Source organism: Melospiza melodia, chromosome 9 (assembly GCF_035770615.1).
Source record: "Melospiza melodia melodia isolate bMelMel2 chromosome 9, bMelMel2.pri, whole genome shotgun sequence".
NCBI lineage: Eukaryota > Metazoa > Chordata > Aves > Passeriformes > Passerellidae > Melospiza > Melospiza melodia.
Genome location: NC_086202.1, coordinates 20,269,988 through 20,285,804, shown reverse-complemented (window position 1 = coordinate 20,285,804; position 15,817 = coordinate 20,269,988). Strand labels below are relative to the sequence as shown.

Here is a 15,817-nt window from a genome sequence, read left to right as displayed (position 1 = left end):
TTTGCGTGATTAACAGGCATCTATAACCTGGTGTCTTACTTGCAGTCAGGAAGACCTTTTGCCTTCTCTTTTTGATAGGGTATTTATAAAACATTCTTTGGCTTGGGTCCACTTACTGAGGTGGAAGTTACAAAAAGCAGGATGGATTAAATGCATTGCGCTGTGTTTGGCAGTCACTGGGAGTAAGTATGCAATAGAATTGCTTTTCTTATTTTTGTGGTGGTTTTGGGAGGGTAGTAGAAACAAGAAGTGCAGTTATTTGTGGTATTTGTGGTGTTACCTCTGTGGTAAAGAGTGGTATTTAGATTCCTGCTTGTCTTTGGTAACTTTTAAACCCTGGCTTTTGTAGTCTTCGAGACTTCCTAGTACTACAGGTAAAACTAGTTTGAGTCACTCTTAAGAGTTCCTAGATGTAGAAAGTCAAATTGCTAGCAGGATATGTTCATAGTAATGTGCTGAGGGTATTAGCACTTTGTTTTTCTCCCAGTATTTATTTTTTGGTTTTTGAGTCATCTGCCAAAAGAAAGACTAGTTTCGATGAGGAGCACTCTGCCTTCTAGCACATAAACATAAGAAATAAAATAGCTTTTATCAATTAAGGGGAAAATATTGAGTGTATATACCAACTTTTTACTCTTAAGATTATAAATGAGCCAGATTCATTTGTCAAGTATAAGGTTGTAATGGAATTATGACAATAGTACTCCTGATAGCAATGACTGGACATCACCTATGAAGGAATTGTTTCCACTTTGATGCTCTCAAGCTTGTTTTTAAACTAGTTTAGATTTTATTTGAGCAGATGTAGTCTAAACTAATTTAACTGGTTCTAGCACCCCAAGTTGCTCCGCACAGAAAATACTTGTGGAGGCTATATAGGGAACATTGAGGAACAGATCTGACTTCAAACCACCCTGGCCTGTCTTTCCACCTGGCTGCTGTTTACCCTGACCAGGTTGTGTTGCTGTGTTGAAGGGTTGCACAAGGATGAGAATGAGCAGTTGGGAGGCTGACGGAAAGTGGGGGCATAAAAGCTCTGTCCTCACATTAGTCAATGTCTGAGTAGTCTCTGAAAATATTTCTGACTCTCTTTTGGTAGCTATTAAAACAGCTTGGTTTGGTTATTCTTTTGTATGAGAAAAGTCAAAAAAAGATTTTTGTTCATCTTGTAATTTACAAGCTATTTGAATAGCTCTGGATTACCTGACTTTAATAAAAAACCAAGTAACTGGGATGGTAAGACAAAACAGAATGGATTTTTGTTTTAAATATGAGTCCATTTGATTCTAAGGTTATGTTGATGAAGTAAAAGCAAGATTTTGCTGTGCCTCCCCACTCCCCAGACCTTATTTAAACAGTTGTCTTGCCATGTGGAAAAGGTCAGCTGAGTACAGCATATGTATTTGCCCAATATGTTTGAGCACATTGCCCTGAAGTTTGTTAAGACTGTTGTTAGATTTTTTGGGTTTTTTTCCATCCTCTTGAAAATTGCATTGCTGATGTGGTAACATGAGCTTCTCTTTCTTAACCCACCTTCTTCACCCTCCTCATACCCAAAAAAGAAATTATAGATGGTCACTGCTTTCTAGCCACAGAATTAACTTTTTTGAACTCAGAGATTTTCAGTGAAGAGGGCAAACATCTGTTTTCAGACTTCTTAAAAGTCCAGCAGATGCATTCTTCAAGTTCAAACTAGGGTCCCAGAAGAATGTACTTACTTAAATGAAGGAGGCTAGAAAAGGTTAACCAGGGGGTTAATTTGCACCAGTTGTTTTGAACTGATGTCTCCTGGAGTGCAGCTTTACTGTGGCTGCTTAAGGACAGGGCAGGGCAGGTGGCTGGGTCTGGAGTGGGTGCTCCTGCTCTCTCCCTGTTCAGCTCTTAGCTGAAGTGGCTCCTGGAAGTGGCTCACAGCTCAGTGCAGTTCTTGGAAGCAGTGGGAGCGTGAGGCTGGGGAAAGTACACAGAGTGACACAGTCTGCTGTTTCCTCAGTGCAGTGGAACTGCGCCTTCCGTCTGTGCTCCCAACTGCTGCTCAGCCTTCTGACTGCAGATGGAGGGGCAGCTTTGGTAGCTGGGTAGGAGGATCTAACTACAGGCCACTGTCAAGAAGCATTGTTCACTCGGCCTACTTTCCTGCTTTTGAGTGAGAAAGCTAATGAAAAAATAAAATTTCCATTGGTAGAGTTGTTTTTCACCAACTGTTTTTTGCTGTCCTGTTTGTTATACGTCATTTTGCAAACTTACCAGTGTTAGCATAAGGGGAGTGGAAGGGGGCATGTGATGGTGAACAGACCCACCCTGGTAGCAGCTGTCAGCTTGGCACAGCTGTATCATAAAGCATACTGTAAGTTACCTGTGCTAGAAATTAGTGGCTAGTACATCTGCATGGTGTCTTGACTTTGGTGGCAAAGCTCATAAAGAAGCTGCTGTAATTACTGTTTCTCTGCTCTGCAGTTTGCTGGCCTATGTTATGCCACTTAAAAGTGCATACTGCAGGACTACTCTGTATTTTGAATAACTGAAATTTTAAAAGTAGCCCCACTTCATACTTTTATCTTCTGGTTATTTTCAACCTACATTATTTTCATGAGACAATTTGTAATGTGGTCCTACACTGGCTGCCACTTGCAGAACAGAGCATCAGATGAGAATAGTAAGAACTGATCTGTGGAAGTCTGGCAGGATCTTCTGCAACCAGCTTCTTTGTTGGCAGTCAAGAAACTTCATCTTTACCACGTAGCATTTATTCCTGACAAACTTCTCCATATAGACAAACTTAGGGTATTTAAACTGTACTAAGTGTGCTGACATTTACAGCTCGATGAGTGGGAGTGCTGTGGTGGATAATTATGTGAAGGTGAAGGGAAGGGCTAGCATAGCCTTTGCTAGGTAGGAAGCTAAAAGATATGCAAAAGCAGAAGGAGCCAAAATCATGTGACTCTGCAGACATTTGGAAAATAACTCTTCAGGCTTAAGAGAATGGTTGTTTCAGCTCTGTCATCTATACTTTGTTTCTTCAGGGGTTTTTTTAACTTATGTTTTTGTAGTTTGTCTTGGCTATCTCTCTTTGTCTTGCCAGCTGTGAAGGTATGCTGTTGGCATGCATGCTTCTAACAGATGGGGTTATTTGCAAATACATTTGCTTCAGATTGCTATGTCTGAACCAAAGCAAAAAAGCAGGGAAGGCAGAGATTTCGGGCTTGTCTCTGTTGGTTTAGTTTGCCTGGCTTTCCTGCCTCATTGCTGAGGTAGCTGTGTGGATGGCTGTATAATTGCTACCATTGCTCTCCCAGTTTCTCTGAGGGCTGCAGTACTTGACCAGAACAATTTGAGGGTTGCTGTGCTGTACTAATTTAGATGAAATGTTAGAAGAGTTGAAATGATTCCCCCCCCCCCGCCCCTTTCTTCCTGTTCCGTGCAGAAGTGTGGTAATTGCTCTGAATTCTGTCATAGTTTGGTGGCAGTGAGTCAGATTCTTAGCTGGTATGTTTGGCAAAGTTTTCTTTTGCGAGTGCAGTAGCACTGTTGTTCCTCAGCTGGGGACCTGTCCCCCTGCTTCTGCTCAAGGCATGGAGCCCTGCTTGCTGTTTGAACTGTCAGACCCTCATCAGCACAGAGTGAACTCTTATTTTCTGTCAAATGCAGAGGGATTTGTTTCAGTAGTAAAACACTATTGTCCTTTGCTGCTGTATGATTCTAGAAAGTTTTAATTATAGGTGTGATGGAAGCAGAACTGATCTTGCTTTCAAGAGAGCATTTAGAAATAATTTTCATGTTTTCATCATGCACTGAAGTATTGAAGAACTGGTTATTGTTTAGACAGGTAACTGGTAGTCTCCACTGTCCACATGCTGAGGGACTGTGCAAAATTATGTCAAAACAGGTGTTTGAAAATGTCCAATTGGATCCAATTGCCATTGGATCCATATTCCTTGCAGTTACTCAGGTATGTGTGGACACCTGAAGCACTTTATCAAAAAGCTGAAATCGAGTTCTAAAATTATGGAAACTAAGGCAGAAGCAAATAGGAATTTGCAAATATCAGTACCACAAAACTCTTGATGTAACTGATTTAGATGCTTTTGCCCTTTTGTGAGCATTGGCCGGCATCACCTCATCAAGGAAGTCAGTGGAGTCATGGGGGATGCATGAGGTCTTTGTGTCTGAGGAGGAAAGGCAAATGCTTTGTGCCTTGGAAGGAGGAGGACTAAAGGAGTGTAGACGCCAGTGTTTTCTCTGCAAGGGTGCTTACCAACCTTGGGTTGTTGTTTTGTGGAAATAATGCCACTGTACTCTTGGTAAAATTCTACAGATATTTGAGAGTAAACATGCAGATCCAAAAAATAGGGTGAGACACCTGGAAGACTTGGTCACTTTTTCTGTATTTGGCATATTGCTTTTGCCTGGCAAAAGTCTGTGTTGGTGTTGCAAACTGTGTTTTTAAGTGATTTGGCTTCCTTGAAACAAGCTGTTTGAGGAAGAGTGCTACAGACTTAACATGCTGCTTTAACCACGCACAGCTGTGGAGGAGGTTTGGAGCCCAGCATGATTACTGAACATTGGACTGGTTTTTGTTCACAATTATGACACTGTCAGTGCACTTAAAAAAATTACTTTATTTGAAATTTGCTTACACTGAATCCTAAAAAAAAGTTGTGTAGAAGCATCATAAAGGTAAAACTGCTTAGAGTATTGTGCTTTTGCTGTATTTTTTCCTTTCTTGTTCTCCTATTTTTATCCCTCCAAAAGTCTATCATTATGGAAAGACATAGTTAAAACTTGGCTCAACCCCTTCTGTCCTGCAAGACTAAATTGTTCTTAAGGCAAACCAATTTAATTATATTCCAAATGCTTCCTTTTTGCATTGTTTGTTTCTGTTAGGTAAATGGTCCCAGTGGGGATAGTGTCTTCAATTCCTTGTATGTCCAAAGCATTATTATGTTTCAATCTGATTCTGTTAGCAGTATATTGTGCTGGGGCAGCAAGACAATGGTGTACATTGCTTTGGGTTTTTTTTGGTAACATAACCAAAGTTTTCTCTACAGCTATTTTGGTCTTGGATGTACAGTAAGTCTCCCTGTCTGTGCTCTAAACGTGACCGTGTTAGAAGAACAAATTGATGCTGAATGCAGATGGCAGCCCAGTCCTGGAGCTGTACTGTAGGAGTGTCTGGGAATAATTGTGTAGTAATGCTAATGCTGAGCTTATGGGAGGTTTTGGGCATAGGAAGCCGTTTTTCTGAACAAATTTCTTTTTTCCGTGATCTGTATCACTGGCTTTGGGGATGGTTCCAGGAAGTGTCCTGCAATAATTGTTCTTTGAAAAACTGCTCTTAAGTTTGTATTGCAACTGCAGGGCTGTAAACTGAGGGACCAAAACTGAATCTATCTTTTGAGTCCTTTCCATTTTTTTTTTTCTGTTAAATGGTGACATGTTGCTCCTGGTTATCAATTTCTTCTACAAGAAAACAATCCTTGACATTTAACTTCAGAGTCTGCAGGAGCCTCTCCAGTTCACTTGTCACACTGAGGGGAGCCCTGCCTTGCACAGGCAGGCTGCTGCTGTAAAATGAAGTCATCCCTTGCAGCCCTATCTCCCTCTCCTCTGCCCCCAGTCTGGTCTCTTTTATAAAATGGTTTAGAAAACCCTCCTTGCCTGGCCCTGTGTCCGAGAGGAGTGAGCAGGGCTGGGCCTCTGGCCTTATCTCTGTTGTCAGAGCTGCCTGCCTGGTAGGTGGCAGCGGGGGCAGTGCTTTTCAAATGAGACTTTCCTGTGCTTAGGGAGGCCCTTGTTTTTTTGCTTTAACAGCTTCCTATTGTTTGAAACAGCAGGTTATCCCCTCCCATGCTATTCTAGCTCTTTCCTCCTCCCTTAAATAATATTTCTGTGCAAGTATTAATCAGAGCAGTTACTCTCACAGTGAGTCCTCAGTTTTCCTAGCTCACTCTGACTCCAGCTTCTGTTGTGATACCAGTGTGGAGTCCACACAATAAATAGAAAGCAGCTTCTGAAGGTAGGTCTTTCTGATTTTTAATTCAGCATCACCACCACTGCGATGTGACTGTTTTGATTGAATTCAGGTTGTCATAGGAATTCTCTCCTACATATGGTACCAAAAGATAGAAAATTCTGCTTTTCAGTGTGGCTGACTTTTGTTTCTAAGATACAAAGAAAGAGTATTGCTTCACTTAGTTAATAGTTTGCTTTTCAGTGTTCCAGTCCTGCTAGCTAATGGTGTTTCACGTGTATACTTGGTTTATGATGTTCTACCTCTGTGAAAGGTACTTTCTAAGGCATAAGCTGCCTCTGGTCTACCACACCATAACTTTTTGTCTGATGGTATCCATGATAAATTTGAAGATAAAACCCATCAGAATCTCTTCTCACCATATCAATTGTTACAGCTGGAAAGGATGTTGGCAGTTCATTTCCCATCCCACTTATTGTACAGTTTAAGAATTACTTAGTCAGAAGCGCTTCAGACTGCTTTTTTGATAAGTTAGATGTGGTTTTCCTTCCCTCTACTTGTTGGATCCTGTGTAAGAAAGTTGATAATGAAATGAGGTACTAAACATATGCAGAACTTTTCTATTATTTTAATGTACTGATTTGTAAAAGTAAACTTGCTTTATCTGTTTTCCTGATCCCCTGCCTTCTATCGAGTGTCTTGTTTCCAAAAATAGTAATAGTTTTGTGATTGTTTGAAGTCTGTCACTACTGTTTCATACTTTTTGCAGTTCAGCTTAGCAAAAAGCATGTATTTGTTTGAATTTCTAGATTGCAAAAAAAAAGAAACAAAAACCCTCACATTATTTTGATATATTTGGTGACACTAAGCAGAAGTTCTAATTCCACAAAATTACAAGTCCAGTTCTAGACTTTGTCATCAGAGAGGGTGAAGGAGGTGGAATAATCTATGTATCAGTTCCCATACTTGGCATTCAGTATGATAAACATTCTGCCTGTTCTAATACATTCCAGATTGTTTTGAAGGAATGACTTCTCAGGCAGCCTAAAACAGACAAGAATTACAGAGACATTGATTATAATCTTCAGAGGCAGGATTCACCTCATCTGTACCTGGAAGATGAAGTCCCTATGTCCTTGCCCTAACTATAACTTCTTGATAAGCTGATTCAGGTCACTAATCTAGTAGGAAATAAAGCAAACCCCCTCCCCCTCTCTTGCCATCTCTCCAAATGTGCTAATCTTGTGAGCTGAATTTGCTTCTGTGAGCCTAAGTGTGAACTGCCTGCCCAGAGCAGTCATGGAGGGATAAGTGCCCTCTTCACACTACTCTGGTGGCCCCAAGATTTTGGCTTCATTTGGTTATTTAATAAGGTTCCTCTCAGAGGCTGTCTGAGATTATACATGCTCTTTCTAGAACACTGTATTTCATGGGAGTTGGAGAAGCCGTAGGCTTTTTTATTACTATTATTATAACTGACAGTTCAGAAACCTCTTGGGGTTTTTTGATGGAGAAATGTTGCAGTGGATATGCACAAGTTTGTGTTTTCTAAAGTTGTTAATTTATGATGTAGTTATGCCTATAGGTTATGACAGTGGTCTCAAGAGTTTTAGGTATGTTAAAATCCCAAACAGGATGATTCCAGGTTAAAGAGTTGTCTGTTTAAGGCCAGAGAAACATGACAAACAGCCTGAGGAGTGAAGGAAGCAGACTGTGGTGGCTGTCAGGTTGAACAATGGTTTTGGCACACCTGCTGCTTTGCTGCTGAGCTTCTCTGTGTGCTTGGCAGGAAAGGAGTGATTTGGAGGATAACCAGATAGTTTTGTAGATGTTTTTGGTATGTTTCCATCTTCTCTGAGGGAGAGAAAACAGAAGCACTTGCTTTATAATGTAACTAATGGTTGGTTGAAGACTGGAACCATAAACTTTTGGGGCAGGATTTAGTAATGCACTTAGAAATGTGGAAGTCAATATTTTGCTAAAGTTGATGACCCTTAGAAGGGAGTGCAGGGAAACTGATTTACCATGGGAAGGGGGAATAGTTGGATATAGTCAAACCAATGTGTTAGAGAAATTTATACTCATACTGCTCCTCTGAGTAGACATAAACATAATCAAGAAGAAAATTAAGAGAGCTGAAACAAATGCATTTGGAAGATGTTTTTTCAGTATGACAGTTTTTCAACTCCACCATGTTCCAACTGATATTATTCCCTTGACGCTTCTCCTAGAAGTTGACACAGATGTAAGATGTGAGACCAGATTACCAGATTATGGTCATATTAATAGTCTTTTTAAGTGACTGAAAAAGCTGGAGAAATTTCCTTTTAGTCTAGCAAAGAAAATGCCTCTAATACTGTACCTTTTTGCTCAAGCTCAGAGCAGTTTAACTTCAAATTGAGTGAGCTCAGTTCCGATGGATGAGAAATGTAAGATTTTTCCAGATCATCCACTTACTTGCACGTGTGCATGATTTATTTTATTTTCTTAATTACAGAGGAAGGATGCATAGACTCCTAATCTGGATAAAATATTCTTATTTTTTCCTGTTTCCCTTACAGGTGTGTGTATAAGGAAGTGTTGTATAAGACTTGTAATGCTGGTTAAGCAAGGGATAATAATTATAGTAACAGTGTGTCTGAATGCTTTTGTCTAGTATTGAAGGAAAATTTTGTAAATTATTTCTCAAAAAAGTATTTATCTTGGTGTAATAACATAACTGAAAATACCATTGTAGTGTGGTAACCCTTGATAAGGATAGCTGTTACAGATGTTGCTTTCCCAGATGTCAGGTGAGTGTTCCTTGAAGCCCAGTTATTCTAATGGGAGAGGACTTCTAAACAAGACAGTGTTTGGTTTTGTCCTTTTATTGCCTTGCTGGTGCTCTGGATCTGAATTGTTTTCTGCCCCAAGTTGCTAATGCAACAGTTGCATCTCTTCAGCGGCTTTTTATGTTGCCAGCATATTGTCTGGGGAATTCTGGGGAAAACAAGTTCTATTGTACAGCCTTACAATGCCCGTAGATGCGAGCCTGGAGCAATATCAGCTGGTCTGGCACTAACAGAATTTGGCAAGAGGTGTGGGCAACATGTGACTGCTTTGCAACTGGAAGGTGAAGATTCTGTCCTGTGACCAGCTCTAGGGGATCCCAGTGTAGGGAGTGGTGGCTGTGTAACCTGTACAGGAGCCTGCAGGAAGAAGCAAGCCTTAGGGACCATTTTGGATTGCCATGGCAGGATATGGACTCCTCCACAGTTTTTGAGATGGATGTGTCTAGCCCTTCTGCTGTGGGGAATTCCCAAAAGACTGGAAGTATTTTAACATCAGAAAAGCCATATTTTATTTAAATAGTAATAGAAATGTTACTTTTTTAAAAAAGAAAAAGTTAAAAAAATCTAGAGAATACAAAATGGAAATAGGCTTGTGTGCAAGTTTCCTGTTACCAACTATGTCTTGCTTGCCCAGCCTGTCAGTCACTGAGTGGTCCCAAATATCTTACTGGAAATTTTGTGCTAAGAGTAGCCATAGCACACAATCCCTGGAGCTTTCATCTTTGGACAACCTTGGTATCTCCCCAGGAGGGCAGGATAGGACTCTGCCAGTGCCCCTGGGGGTGCTACATGGCACAGCCACACTCTTCAAGTGTGGCACCCATAATTAAAAGCCAGAAACCAAATGCTTACATAAATATTATCATCCTGAGACCCAGTTAGTTTCCTGTGTCCTACTGTGTGTGATGGAGTGGAAGAACCCCTAAAGCTGCTGTTGTCTCTTGCCTGAAACCTTTCCCCAAAGCTTCTCTGTGTTCCAGTGCTGTTCCCTGAGGTACTTTGCTTAGGGAGTGGCACACATCATTGTAGGCTGGGCATTTTTTCTCTGTGGTGGAAGAAAAAAGATGAACCGAGTACACAGAATAGAAGACACGAGTTTAGGAAGCTGTGCTTTCTAAATTTCATGTGTTCTGTGCTGGACTAAGCCAGAAGCTGCTTAATCCTTTGTGCTTAACATTGCAGCACTCCTGGGAGTCCCTATTTAAAGGGTATGTGCATTGTCTTTAGTTTCACTTGTGATTTCAGCCAGTGCAAGATCAGTTTTGGGAGAGCAACAGAAGTAGCTGCTTGCTTTTTTTGTAGAGCTCAAACCCACAGAAACATTGAAAAAGTTGAATTACTGCTGAAAGGAATTAAACTGAATCTCTAAAGTAAAAGCATACTTTTTTTTTTGTTTTTTTTTTTTTTTTTTTTTTTTTACAGTGCAGGTTGAAATCTTATTGTCTGATGTTGAGCTAGACTGCAGTTTTCTCTAGATACTTTTTCACTGTTGAAATTAGTAGCTTTGACATTTGTTGTTGGCTGGGTACTTTGCAGTCCTGTCAGAACAGGCCTCCTTTTTGTGTATGAAAGCAGGTGTACGTATCCTTAAATTTGCTCCTTGTCAATCTGTTTTAAAATAACAACGGCAAGAAGTTTCATTAGAGGTGTTTTCCTTTCCACATGTACTAGTTGGTTAAATGTATTACAACTTTCCTGGGCACCTTCAGAATAGTTTTAATTATATCTTTAGCAGGTTTCTTCAGTTGCTAAGAAAAGAGCTTTTGTGACCTACCTCTTCATGGTCTTTTTCTGCCAATGAGCAACCCACAGATGATCTGGAAAGGCCCCTTTCAGGGTATATAATTTCCTCCTGAGTGCTTCCTGGGGCTTGGGGTTTTTTTCTGGCTGGGAGATGTTTTGGTTTTTTTGGAGAGGTAAGGGGATTTGGGTTTTTTGTTTAGATGAGTTTGGGGTTTTTTGGTGGGTTTTTGTAGGGAGCTTCTGGTGCCACTCAGTTGGGTCATTTTATTGCCAGGCAGAGAAAAAAAAAAATCAAAGCTGTTGACATCATTCTTCTTTTTCTTACCCCAGCACCCAACTGATCTGTTCAGTTTGTATTATACCGCATTTGCACAGCTTCTGCTTCTGTGACCCATTAGGACAGAGGCTGCTTGTGCTTAACAAGAGTCTCTTTCATGCTTTGTGGATCTCTCCAGGCCACAGCAGGACACAAAATAATCCCTTTTGCATTTGGTGGTTTCACAGTACTTTTCTGGTGAAGACAAAATAACGTTTCTGAATGAAAACAATAGCATCATCTCCATAAGCCTGGTTTTGATAGAAGGAAGTTGTTATTGTTTCTGCATCTTATAAAATGAACAACAGTTTGTTTGGGTTTTCCTTCCTCAGCCCATTACTTACAGATTTTAATATTTTAAAATCTTGGAAAGAGTGTTAAAAGTTTTTTAAGTCAGTATGTAATTACAGTAATGTCTGTTAAGACCTAGACAACCAGTTTTTTTGAATCATAACTTAAAAATTTGTATTTCTATTTTGAATTTAGTGAGGCCAGATTTTTGTGAAAGCTCATATACAATCTCATGGCTTCACCTTATTATTAGTTCTAACATAAAAGATATATATTTCAGAAAACGTGTTTGTACAACAATCTGCACACATGAAGCTTTCATTTTTGTATACTAGGCATATATTATCTAATGTTTGACCAAGTGTCCTTTGTCTATTTTAGCCATCTACTCCAGCTTTCCCATTGTGAGATCTGTTAAACTTGACTTTAAGGCTTTTTTTTACTATCTTTCAGAAGATGTTTTATGCCAGAAGAATTCAAGCAATTTATCTGTTTGTAAGGGGCTTCTCAAAGAAAGTAAAATTTCGAGTAATGGAGGTAGCTGAACATCCTGTTATACAAGGGTTCCTTTCCTGTGTTTGTAGAAACCATTTAATGACTTTGCCTATGTTTGATGTTTAGCTCTGAGTTCAGGATTGTTGTGCATTAAGTTGTTATTATCCTCTTTTTTTCAAAACTCAGAGAGCTGTGAAATGGCTCCTTAGTTTTTAAGGTCTGTGGTGGACGGAGTCTGCGGCTGGGCAGAAGCACACAATGTCCGTGGCTGTTGGATCAGCCAGCGATGGACTGGCTGGCCAGGTCTAGTCTGGGGCTGCAGGACCCACAGGGAGGCCATGGCAGCATAATCCAAACACTTTATTTGCTACTTTGGGTTGAAAAGTCTTGAGGTATGGTCATGTCTATTTGCTTTATATTCAGGAAAGGATAGGACCCAGCTCATCAGCTTGCAGAGACAGTCTTTTCCTCTGATTTCCCTCAATGCATTGGTCAGATGTTTTCTTCTGCTGGCCTCCTACTTGTACAGTTCCACTACCCCTGCTTGTCTGTTCCAGGTTGTTGGTGAGGTGTTTGGTGCCATTGCATATTTTCCCCAACCTGTTTGTTTTACTCTTCCATATGCTATTAAGTGCTGTTGGATATGGGATGTTCTGATTAAGTAAGCTTTTTCTTGTGGTGTGTGCAAGTGTTTTTCCTACTAAAGTTCTGAAGTCTTCATTGAGTTTCACAGCAAATGCTTCTCTATACAGAGCCAAATGAAGCAAAAATGAGTTTCCCTGTTCTTATTAGTTATACTTATTCTTCTAAGACTACATAGTAATGATCTTAAACTCAGTTTATGCATGCGTGTGCACACTCGTGATTCTGCTGAAATGTTATTTATAGCTATACAGCACAGATGATTGCTTAAAAAAGAAGAATAATCAGCATGTTGTGCATGCTGAGAGCATTTGCTTTATATCTTTATGTGAAGTATGAATCTATATAATGTTCTGCAGTGCAGCAGTGCTCCTTCTGCTTGTCAGTTTTAGTAAAACAGGAAAAAAATGATGTAAGCATTTAATACTGGGACCCAGCAAAGGCACTATAAACTGCTGCTCACTCTGCCTTTACTCTGTTTTTGTGAGTTCCCCTATACTAGTTTAATTTTGCACCTTGGTGTGTTATTAGTCTGTCAAGAACCCGAGAGTTACAATCTGTCTTGGTACATGATAATGGTGGTATAGATAAAACACAAAATACAATGAACTAATACTTTCATCTACAACTATTATCTTAATACCAAATACTGTCCTGAGCAAAGAAGGAGGGAATAAATGCATTTATGGTACTAACAAATGCATTATCTGGCCCCAGCTGTTGATCACAAGGGAGGTGGGAATTGTCTGCCCACCTCTGGGGAAGTTTTCACTAGCCAGCGTTATCAAAAGGTCCATTATGTGCATATTGAGGAAACTGATTTCTGCCCTGGATGGCATCTTTCCCCTTGAGCACTACTAGAAGAGAACAGTGCATTGCAGATTTTGACTTTGAGAGTCTTAGCACATCAGCAGAAAGACCTGTTTTTCCACCCAAACGCTGTCCATCTGTTTGATCACAGTTTGTTGCTACTCTCAATGTGTTGCTGCCTTTGCTTAATCGTTGTTGTGTTTCCTTTGAAACCAAAAGTACTAATGAAGCCAGACTTCTTCTGTTTGCCTGTTTTCCTGCAAAATCTGTTTCTTGTGTGGTTGTTATTCTGTATGGATATGTGTGTATTTCCACATTCAAACAGATCAGAAATCAATGGTTTATAATAGAGTTTAATAGAACAGAGGGGTTTGGGGTGCTGTAATGTGAACAGTGTATGATTTAGGAGTTGATTGCTACTGACTTCTGCTTTAAGCAAAAAAAGGTGTGAAGATTGACAGAACTCACAGTTACAACAAGGTAGCAGTTACAGATGAGGAAGAATTTTTCTGTTCGGTGGTGAAAATCTGCAAGGTCAGGAAAAGAATGGCAGCAGGATTTTAGGATTTAAAAAGCTACCAGTCATTAAGCCATATGTTGTTGAATACTGCTGACTACTTCTGGAATCTTTTAGGGCTTTTAAGTCATTGTTGGACTGAAATTCACAAGCCAGAGTGCGAATCTCTTGGTTTTTTGGACCAGTGCTGTTATCAGTGGAAGAGAGATGAGTTCATTTGTTAATAAGGTGCCATGTGAAAATGGGCCTTGAAAGCTTTTGGCAATAGCTGATGGCTGTAAAATACAGAATTTTGCAATCAAAGTGTTTATATCTGGAGACTGAATCAAATACTAAATTAATCTTGAAGCTTTGGTTTGGAAAGTCAAGGTAAAGATCTGGAAAGAGAATAACTGGTAGCAAGAGGCTGACTGAGCTCTTGCTTGAGTCAAACCAGAACCTTCCATTTCACCAGAGGGTTGACAGCTGCCTATTTTTCATGTTTTCCTGTGTTGCACAGGATTGATTAGTGATATTTAACTACTTTTGAGCAATTGCATAACATTTGAAGCTGCTGTGTTTTTCCATTTATCCAAATTCCACAAGTTCCATGCAGAGTGGGATGAAAAGCTGATTTCACTCTACCCTTGTTCCTTGAGAAATGTCTAGCACCAGCCTGGGGTAAGGTAGAGTGTTTTTTAAATATAGGCTTGGGAGAATAAAGTTGTATTTCATATAGAAAGAAATAGAAAACTTGAGGATAAGCACTTTGGAAATCCAAGTGAGTTAAAATGTAGGCTTTTATTATCATGTACAGCGGTCTTAGAGCTGAACAACTGTGAAGGGTAGATCTGAAGGGAATGCAGATGGTTCTGAAAGGATTTGAATTTACTTAGGATTGGGCAGACTTTCTTAATTTTATATATATTCCTTGCCTCTCCAACTATCAGAGAAAAGTTGCTGATACAAAAGGGTTGTGTAACATAAAGGTGACTGTGGCTTCCAAAGGATTTTGGAAGTAAAATCGGTGGGCTCATCTGCCTCCATTCCCTGTAACCTCCTAAGCAAATTCATGTGCTGAAAGTACCATGATGCATGAGATCAATGGTTATCAATATATTGCTTTTTCTGTCAGTAGAACCAATTGTCTGGGGAGCAAAATGTGTTTTGGCAGTAAGCCCCACAGAAAGTAAATAATGTTGCATTTGCATCTTTAAGTCTGACCCCCACTCTCCCATTGTTTGCCTTTGAACAGACAATAGCAGTCTTTAAGAAGATGTGCTTTACTTTAGAAACTTCTAGATCATCTTACAGGTTAAGTAATTGTTGATCAGAAAAGGCTGTAATGCTGGCTTTAGATATTGAGAGTTGCATTTGGGCTTTTAATTTATTTCTTAATTATAATTTGCCTTTGAATGTTGTGCTGGAGCTCCTTACCAGATAGGTTTTAATAGCTTTTCCCATTATTTGAGAGGCAGCTGGATATTTTGAGTCTTCTTAACTGTTTTATGAAAGTCTGGACACAGCTACCTTACTGTCTCAATAGCTGTATAGAAAAGTGACATACTTTTCCATTATTCTGAACAGAAGTCTATGTGGTTGTCAGCACAGAACACAGGTGTTTATCAGCAGATGTCCTTATTTCAGAAAGGGCTGCAGAAAAGGCTGCTAAAACTGTAACCCTGGAGGAGAATCTTCTGCATTTCAAAGCCAATGGCTTTCTTCTGGGTTTTGGTGGTTGGGGATTTTTTTGGTTTTTTTTTTTTTTTTCCCCTCTTAACTGTGAAAGATGCTCTTTAAATAGATTTGGCTGACTGTCAGGCTTAAAATCAAATGATTCAGATTAGGTAAGTGTTTGCAAGATTTCATTACACTGCTTTAAGGGGCAGTCCACCAGAGTTTTATAAAACCTACTAGCATTTTGGATGAGGAAGTTGGAGAGTGTTTTGCTGTAAAAAGAATGTTTTCATGCAGTATAAAGCTGTACTTGACCCTAGCAGTTTACAGGGTCTCACTCTGGAGTGTTTCTGCAGAATGTGATCTCTCCATGCCTCTTGTTGGTCTGTTAACAGGAATGTTGAGTAGGTTGGTTTTCATGTTTCATGGTTTATTGGTTGTTGGTTTCGAAAGTTGGTATAAAAACATTTTTTCTTCATAAAATTGTTCAGTTTTTTTCCTTTCTATGACTGTAGAAGCATTAAGTTGTCTATAGAAATGGCAAC

General features: G+C 39.7%; 1 protein-coding gene across 8 annotated transcripts in view; it reads left to right on the top strand.

Moving 5' to 3' along the window:
* USP54 (ubiquitin specific peptidase 54) overlaps positions 1 to 15,817 on the top strand; it is a 91,487-nt gene that overhangs the window by 24,508 nt on the left and 51,162 nt on the right. The window contains exon 1 of one of the 8 annotated variants that reach the window (XM_063163755.1): positions 164 to 182. The exons of 6 other annotated variants lie outside the window; for them this stretch is intronic. The gene's annotated coding sequence lies outside the window, so the exon portion shown is untranslated. Of the gene's footprint in view, positions 1 to 163; positions 183 to 5,998; positions 6,017 to 15,817 lie in introns of those variants that run through there. One more of the 8 variants, XM_063163756.1, reaches the window with a different exon arrangement.